Genomic DNA, 9,175 nt, shown 5'->3' on the forward strand with positions numbered 1-9,175 from the left:
GAAGAGTTATAGACCCAGACTACCATGGAGAAATCCAAGTAATATTACAAAATGAGGGAAAAGGGTGATCTGTTTATAATAAACATGATCAAATCACCCAATTGCTGATTGTTCCATGTGTAATTGGCAAAGTACAAAGAGAGAACCTCTTACCTTATTAACAGTTAGAGGTGATGGAGGATTTTGATACACAAATGAAATACATGCAATTGGAGTCTGGGTGAATGAAGCAGCCTCATGGTCCTCCTATACCTGCTCGTGTGATTGCACATGGGAAGGATAATACCATATTAGTGATGATTCCTGGACAGGAAAGATGGAAATGTGTGCCATTAACATATTGTTTTTATCATAAATTAAATTAAAACATGCTTGCTCCTTGGAAGGAAAGCTATGACAAACCTAGACAATATACTAAAAAGCAGAGACATCACTTTGTCAACAAAGGTCCACATAGTCAAAGCTATGGTTCTTCCAATAGTCATGTTTGGATGTGAGAGTTCGACCATAAAGAAGGCTGAGTGCTGAAGAATTGATGCTTTTGAATTGTGGTGCTGGAGAAGACTCTTGAGAGTCCCTTGGACAGCAAGGAGATCAAACCAGTCAATCCTAAAGGAAATAAACCCTGAATAACCATTGGAAGGACTGATGCTGAAGCTGAAGCTCCAATAGTTAGGCCACTTGATGTGAAGAACTGACTCACTGGAAAAGACCCTGATGCTGGGAAAGATTGAGGGCAGGAGAAGAGGGTGTCAGAGGATGAGATGATTGGATGGCATTACTGACTCAATGGACAGGAGTTTGAGCATGCTCCAGGAGATAATGAAGGACAGGGAATCCTGGTGTGTGGCAGTCCTTGGGGTCACAAAGAGCTGGACATGACTTAGCAACTGAATAACAACAACATTCTCATAAATAGACTATTCTTGGAAGCCTGACTGTAATGTGGATTGTCGTTCATATCTCAACCTCAAGGATATGTTACAGTAAAAGGAAAATATGAAGAAAGCTACTGGGTAATCTTCAGCTGGAGAAATATGAGTCAGACTTGAACTCAGGATAACTTTACCTGCCTGGCAAACAAGGCCTGTTCTTTCTTAACTTTGACATTGTTTGGACAGAATTTATCTGTTTGATAGATTACACAACACTGGTAGAGATATAGTTCAAGCCTTGACCATTAATGCAAATGAATGCCTACAACACTTAAAGCACATGAACTTAGCTTAACGTATGACAAAAACTTTCTGCAATTGTTTAATGCCTCAGTAATATTTCAGCTACACCAAACTAAATCCTTAACTGACATATTTGATTGGACTGTTTACTCTATGCAGGTATTATATGACCTTGCTCAAAAGGATAAGGCCCAAGGCATTTTTAATGTCTACTAATGTGTAATGAAATTAAAAGTCACTTACTCCTTGGAAGAAAAGTTATGAGCAACCTAGATAGCATATTCAAAAGCAGAGACATTACTTTCCCAACTAAGGTCCGTCTAGTCAAGGCTATGGTTTTTCCTGTGGTCATGTATGGATGTGAGAGTTGGACTGTGACGAAGGCTGAATGCCGAAGAATTGATGCTTTTGAACTGTGGTGTTGGAGAAGACTCTTGAGAGTCCCTTGAACTGCAAGGAGATCCAACCAGTCCATTCTGAAGGAGATCAGCCCTGGGATTTCTTTGGAAGGAATGATGCTAATGCTGAAACTCCAGTACTTTGGCCACCTCATGCGAAGAGTTGACTCATTGGAAAAGAGTCTGATGCTGGGAGGGATTGGGGGCAAGAGGAGAAGGGGACGACAGAGGATGAGATGGCTGGATGGCATCACCAACTCGACGGACATGAGTCTGAGTGAACTCTGGGAGTTGGTGATGGACAGGGAGGCCTGGCGTGCTGTGATTCATGGGGTTGCAAAGAGTTGGACATGACTGAGTGACTGAACTGAACTGAATGTGTACACATGGAAAAATTATTTAGAGAATAGATTCGTAACAATCATCCCTAATGGCTTACACAGTGCCCTGACACCTTGTGCCAAGGAACGTTATCATTATAGTGTAGTTAACACAAGTATCACGTGCCAATTTCATGTGTTATCTATCGTATTTAGAGAAGAATAATGTTCCCTCATTTCATTGGTAATTATTTGGACTTTGATAACCACACCCACCAACTGATAGATTGAGTTAAGGCTACCAAGGGATTGCTATGTGGACCAACTTCTTGCATTTGGGAATCCTACTTATGGGAGAACTCCATTAACTATTGTGAAATCCTATGTTTTTTTAAAATAGCCCCCCTCAATTTGTATGTATTGTGACCAATGACATAGAAACTATTTCTATGTATGGAACGCCTTTTTTTCAGATGCCTAACACATGTTGATCTTATATTGGAAGGGGACAACCTATTACTTCCCCCCTCAGGAGAACTCAGGTATTGTGGACACAAATGTTACTCCTTACTCTTTCTGATCCCATATTAGTTTCCCCTGAGAACCCTTATGTAAGGTTTTGCAAGGAACCAAAGATTTACAAAATTTCATAGATAAATGCAATGCTGCCTTGACAGAACATTCTGTTGTTACTACTATTGCAGGAGTTGATGTACAAAAACATACTTCTCATTCATGGTGGGTTTTTTTCTTTAACTAAATCCCCTACTGCTCAAAAATTGTTTTCTGCTTTGTTTAATCCTTTACTTGTCTCTTTGATTATTCTGTTTCTTTTGACTATTTGGAATTGTTATATAGAATTAAGAAAGCTGCTTATGTAATTTTGCCTTATTCCTGTGCTCTTCAGCCTAAACAATCCTGAGGCTGACTGTTAGAAAATTAAAATGGAGGAAGTTTGTTCAGGTTTCAGAAGCAGTAGAGTAGGCCTCTGATCTTCCTGTAAGCATAGCAAGTCAGGTGGCACTTCCGATAAGAAAGGGAGTGGGTCTTGGAATTTAAAGCCCTGAGGGTCTGACCAAGCCTCAGTGGTCTAAAGAAATCGTATGACTCACAAGGTGAAACAAACAGCATTATAAAATTAAAAGAACAAAACAGAGCCCAATTTTTGTACACAAACTGATGATGATATCAATTTGTGGCCTGGGATTATAAGTGGGAGCCCCCAAAACTGCAATTTGAGGTCTCACCCCAATAGGGACTCCAGATTGCTGTTAAGGAGGGACTTCTCAGCACTGTTTAGTCTGGATGTTGGTCAGCTCAATTTGGTGATGTAGGTGTGACTGTTACTTTTTTATTTTGTTTTTATTTCTTTTCTTTTAATGACTGTATATTTTCTTTTAATGACTTAATAAAATTAAGTCAATTAATCCTTTATTAAATATTGAAATTGTTAATTGTGTGCAACAAGTGGTTTCTTTTCTTAACAAATCCTTTGAACCTAAGATGAAAGTAAAACTTTTGGCAAAACAGTCTATCATTCCTAATATCTTGAACCAGGTAAGAATTGCATTAATACCTTTTGAGGAGGAAAAGGAAAAGGATAGAAGAGGATACCATCCTCTCTCATTAAGTGAAAGTAGCCTTTCTCCTTGGAAGATAGAGGTGTAAATATGAGGGTAAAAAAATACTAAAGGGAATGAAGTCAAAGCATGGCACAAACTTCAGGAAAGAGGTCCCCTCTGCAGAGGGAGACTACATTAAAATGAAATTGCTTTTGGCAAGCAAACAATAGACTCTCTGCTGGCTAGGATAAAGTGATCTGGGTGTAGTAGCATTTTTTTCCATGGATATATGTACTAGTTTTTAAATGTTGAAAAAAGGGATGTTTAATTTTCAAGGAGGATGTTTTTTGGAAATATCAGGTGGTGGGAAAAAGTCCATATTGGTTTACCCTTTTGGGAGACCATGGCTAAACCATCTATATCAGTCAACTTCCAGCTTCACATGACCATATATTGGGAGTAAAAGGGGATGATTCATAATTTTATGGGATCCCAGCTTCCAGTGTTGTCCTCACCAACCATTTAATATCTGGAGTTCCTGCCATTTCCATCTTCTTATCCCTAAGCATTTTGAAGAATATTGTTTACTAGATACAGTATTTTCTCATTAAGGATGGGGTTGTTTGCATGTTATACAATTTCCATATTTTTACTTTAACTTATCTATGTAATTATATATGAATTGAGTTTCTTATAGACAGTGTATTGTTATTTTTATCCACTTTGACAATCTCTTGTGTGTTCAGACCATTTACATTTAATATAATGATGGTGTTTTTGGATTTAGACCTGTCATTTTATTATTTGTTTGTTATCTCTTTTTTTTTCTCTCAAATTATTGTTTCTTCTGTTTACTTTCTTTTGGATTATGTGAATATTCTTTTGATATTAAATTTTACTTATGTTTTCTACTATATCTCTACACAGAACTTTTTATAGGCTAATCTAGGAATTATAGTATACATGTTTAATTTTCTACAATCTACTTAAATCAGTATTTTACCACATCAAGTGGAAAATAGAAACAGTATTATAGACTTCTCCCTCCTCCCTTTATGTTGTAGTCGTCTTATGTATTATATCCACCTACATTGAAAGCTCCATCAGACAATGTTATAATTTTTGCTCTCAATCATACTTTAATAAATTCAAAGGGAGGGAAATTGCCTATTGGAAGCATCCAGATATTTACCATTTCTGTTGCTCATTCCCAAACTTTTAAGTTTCCTTGTAGTATTATTTTCCTTCTTTCTTAGCTATATTTAGTAATTCTTTTAGTGTAGGTCTGCTGGGAAGAAATTTTCTTAGTTTTCTCTCAGCAGAGATATTTTACTTCATGTCTGTTTCTGAAAGATATTTTTGTTGCATATAAAATTCTGGATTTGAGGTGTTTTTTTTTTTCTTTCAGTACTTGAAATTTGTTGTGCCATTTTATTTGTGGTTTCTGATGAGAAATATAGTTATTAAAATCATTGTTTCTTTTTTTATGACAAACTATTTGTCTCTGGCTATTTTAAAGACTTTTTTTTTGGTATTTAATTTACAGAAATTTGATTATGTTGATTATGATTTTGGGGTTTATCCTGTTTGTAATTTGCTTAGCTTTTTGAATTTTACATTTATGTTTTTCACCGAATATGCAAAGTTTTCCTCAAATACATTTTCTTCAGAAACTTTTTCTTTGTACTGCGTTTTTCTCCCCTCCTTCTGGTTCTTCAGTGACATAAATGTTAGACTATTTTCTATTGTCACTCATGTCTTTGAGGGTCTGCAAATTTTTTCTTTTAAGTTTTTTCCCTTTGTTCAACCTGGATAATTCATTTTTCTGCCTTCACGCTCATTGTCTTGATCCTCTGTCATCTGACTGAGTTCATCCAGTGAGTTTTAATTATTATACTTTTAATTCTAAAATTTCCCTTTGGTTTTCTTTTATATCTTCTACTTATTTTCTGAGAGTTTCTATCTTCCCATTCATTCTAACTTGTTCATTCATTCTAATTTGTTCTTATTTTCTGGAGCACTAAAAAAAAAATAATATCTGCCTTAAAGTGTCTGTCAGTTAGTTCCAATATCTGTGTCATCCCAGCACTGGCATTTATTGTTTTCCCATCTGAGTTGAGATTTTGTTTCTTCATATGGTGAATAATTTTGGAGTGTATCCTGAACATTTTGAAAATTATATCATAAAACTGTGAGTCTTAATTAAATTCTATGGAGAATGTTAATATTTTGTTTTACTAGGCATTTGATCAATTGCATTCATGTTGCAAGGTCCAAGTAGATTTCTGTGGATGGTGATTTTGATGTCAGTTCTATTTTTAACTCCTTTGTAAAGCCATTTAGATCTGTCCAGAATGTATGCCACCCAGTGGCCAGTCTGGGACCTGGGCAGTGGTCTCTCTCTTCATTTAGTTCTCAAATGAACAACTGTTCACTTGTTATTTAAGATCAGATCCATATATGTGCAACTTGGGAGTGAGCCCAGGAGCTCACAAGCAAATTTACAGAAGTCACTTAACCGAGTGCTTCCTTTTTCATCATCTGTTACTTTTTGGTCCCTATGCTCTCCTTTCAGTCCTCTGGACAGAAATCTAGTGTTTTATCTACCCTATTCTGCTGCACACAGTCCACACTATATCTATGTTTCAACTAAGAGGAAGGAGAATAGGAAACAAAAGAGCAACCGGAGTTCACCCCACTCTTTTGAAATTACAGGTCCTCTGATTGGAGAGAAATAGTCCCATCCTGCAGAATTTAAGTCACCTGCATGTCTTTGGTGTTACTATCCTATAGCCAGAGCCATGGAGCTGGGATGCAAGAAAACCAAAAAATAAGACAAAAAGAAAGAAAAAAGTAAGAGATTTTCTCCACTCTTTCTAAGAACTCAGAGATCCCTTTCTCATGTCAGGTCAGAACTGGAGAACTTCTCCAGTAGCTCTCTCTTTGACAGAAGTCAGTATCAATTCAATATTGATACTGAAGTGTCAATATCCACTTCTGGCTTTCAGGCTGGCTTGAGTCCAGGCTGGAGGATCCTGGAGTCAAAAAATGTTAAACCCATTACTGGATCTGTAGTATTTCAAATGATGGTCTTCTTCAATCTGTCTGCTATTTTTTACTTTCAGAATCTTCAAATAGCTGCTCCAGGTATTATGTAAAGGTTTTATGGGTCCATTCAGCTAGAGAGATAGGTTGAAACATACTGATTTTGCCTTAGTCCAATATTTTTAAAATAAATAACATGACAGCATAAAAGCAAGAATAAAGTGAACAAGATTGCATGTCAAATTTAGCTGCAAGTAAAAAGTTGATATTTTAGTACTGGGTGCTAGAACTATTCAAATGTTTGCCTCCTGCATGGTAACTGGTAACAAGAGTCAGATATGGATTACCTAGTTCCACACACTAATAGAATACTCAACAGAAGCCAGCATTCATTACTCGGGCTAACTAACGTAGCTTATTTGCTTAGCTTTCCTGAGAAAATATCCTTGCTTCTGCTTTCTGCTGGATACATTTATATATCAGAAATCACTTAATAATCACAATTCCTTGGTTAGAGAGTGGCAATTATTTTCAGGTTAAGTGACTTGTCTACTAAGTGACAAACGTTAACTAGATGGATAGGGAGGTGTGATTGGCCTGTTGAGTGGAAATACACTGGGAACTAATGGAAGTAGGAGGATAATTAGGCATTTTTTTCATTCATGGAATAAAGTTGGCATTTATTTTCTATGGTCGCGAGCTACTCACATACTGCAAGCAGTATAAAATGGATGGAGAACTAACCACCTCTAACGAAGACCAGTGTTGACTGGCCTTGCTCATTATCCTAACTTTTCCTGAGCTTTCTCAACTTTAAACTCTACCTTTCTGCTAACTTCTCTCTACTTTAGCTCAATCTGCCATTCTAGATGGTCTACTTCTCTGAAGCTAAATGTTACTCAATACTTAGTACTTTTCCCCATTTCATTTATGCTAGAGTTTAATAAGAAAAAAACTACCCCTGGTCAGAATCAGGTGCTTACAAAACTTTTGCAAGCCTGAAGTAGCAAAAGTCCCTCATTTTAGATTTAGCACTACAGAGAGACATAGTTGCAGACATCCAGAGTCAGCAATCTGCAGAAGTCTGCTGAAGCTTTCAGAACTCCTTCCTAGCATCCAGGAAGGGGGATGGTGTTAGAAAGCAGAATCTTCTGCAAAAACTCATGTCTAGGAAATCTACACTCCCACCTACTGTCATAGGAGAAAGAATATGTCTTTTGTTTCTCCTGCCTTGTAAGAGTATATGTCATATGTCACTGAACAAATTCAAAACCTAGGCAAGAGCATCTAGGAAGGAAGTATAGGAGGCTCCCTTCTAGGCCTTCTAGCCTTGACAATACAAGAAGAGGACTAAAGGGGGTATGAAGTATTCTTCATTACTAAATCATAACAAATTCTTCAATATTAAATGCCAACAGTTAATATTAACAAACTAATAATGTTTAATTCTGGTGTAAAAAAAAAAACTAAACAAAACATGTTTTTCACGTGGCAAGTCAGACCTTGGTTGGTATAGACACTTGTGAAAGAATTTCATTAGTCATAACACATTTGGTAATCATATAGATGCAGTGTTAAGTTTTGATTTTGCACGTACTCTGAGACTACTGAAAATGATAGTATTAAAAATATAATGTAAAAGCAAACAAAATGTAATGTAATGACCCTCAATACTGAGATTATTTTAATTACCAGGAAAGCATGTCTCATTCTATTGTTGGTGTTGAATGATCTATTTGCTACAAATTGTAATGCAGAAAACCTCAATGCCACAAGGAGTCTATAACTGGAATGAACATTTTGGAAAACATTAGAAAACATTTGAACTCACCGTAAATTGAGTTAATGTGGATAGTTGTGATAAATAGTCTTATTTAAAATTCATTAAAGAAGAGAATGTACCCAGAATTTACAGTAAAATATACTTATGTAGAACTGTAGAAAGCATGACACATTTTTTATGAATAAAGGCATTATTTTTTTCATTAAAAAATCTGAGCAAAGTTAAGGAAAAAATATTTTAACTTGTGGGTATTTTATTCCTACAGATGTGCATATTCCAATGGTTTCTTTTGAGAAATACTCATTTCACACTTGAATAACAATTTAAAATCTATCATTAGATTTAAAATAATTCTAATGGTCTCAAAATGAATCTTAAGATATTTTCTTAAGCTATGACCAACCTAGACTGCATATTAAAAAGTAGAGACATTACTTTGCCAACAAAGGTCCATCTAGTCAAAGGTATGGTTTTTTCAGTGGTCATGCATGTATGTGAGAGTTGGACCATAAAGAAAGCTGCGTGCCCAAGAATTGATGCTTTTGAACTCTGGTTTTGGAGAAGACTCTTGAAAGTCCCTTGGACTGCAAGGAGATCCAATCAGTCAATTCCTAAACAAAATTGGTCCTGATTATTCATTGGAAGATTGATGCTGAAGCTGAAGCTCCAATACTTTGGCCACCTGATGTGAAGAACTGACTCATTGGAAAAGACCCTGATGCTGGGAAAGACTGAAGGCAGGAGGAGAAGGGGATGACAGAGGATAAGATGGTTGGATGGCATCACTGACTCAATGGACATGAGTTTGAGCAAGTTCCAGGAGTTGGTGATGGACAGAGAAGCCTGGTGTGCTGAAGTCCATGGGGTTGCAAAGAGTTGGACACGATTG

The sequence above is a fragment of the Oryx dammah genome, unplaced genomic scaffold (assembly GCF_014754425.2).
Source record: "Oryx dammah isolate SB20612 unplaced genomic scaffold, SCBI_Odam_1.1 HiC_scaffold_18, whole genome shotgun sequence".
NCBI classification, from domain to species: Eukaryota; Metazoa; Chordata; class Mammalia; order Artiodactyla; family Bovidae; genus Oryx; species Oryx dammah.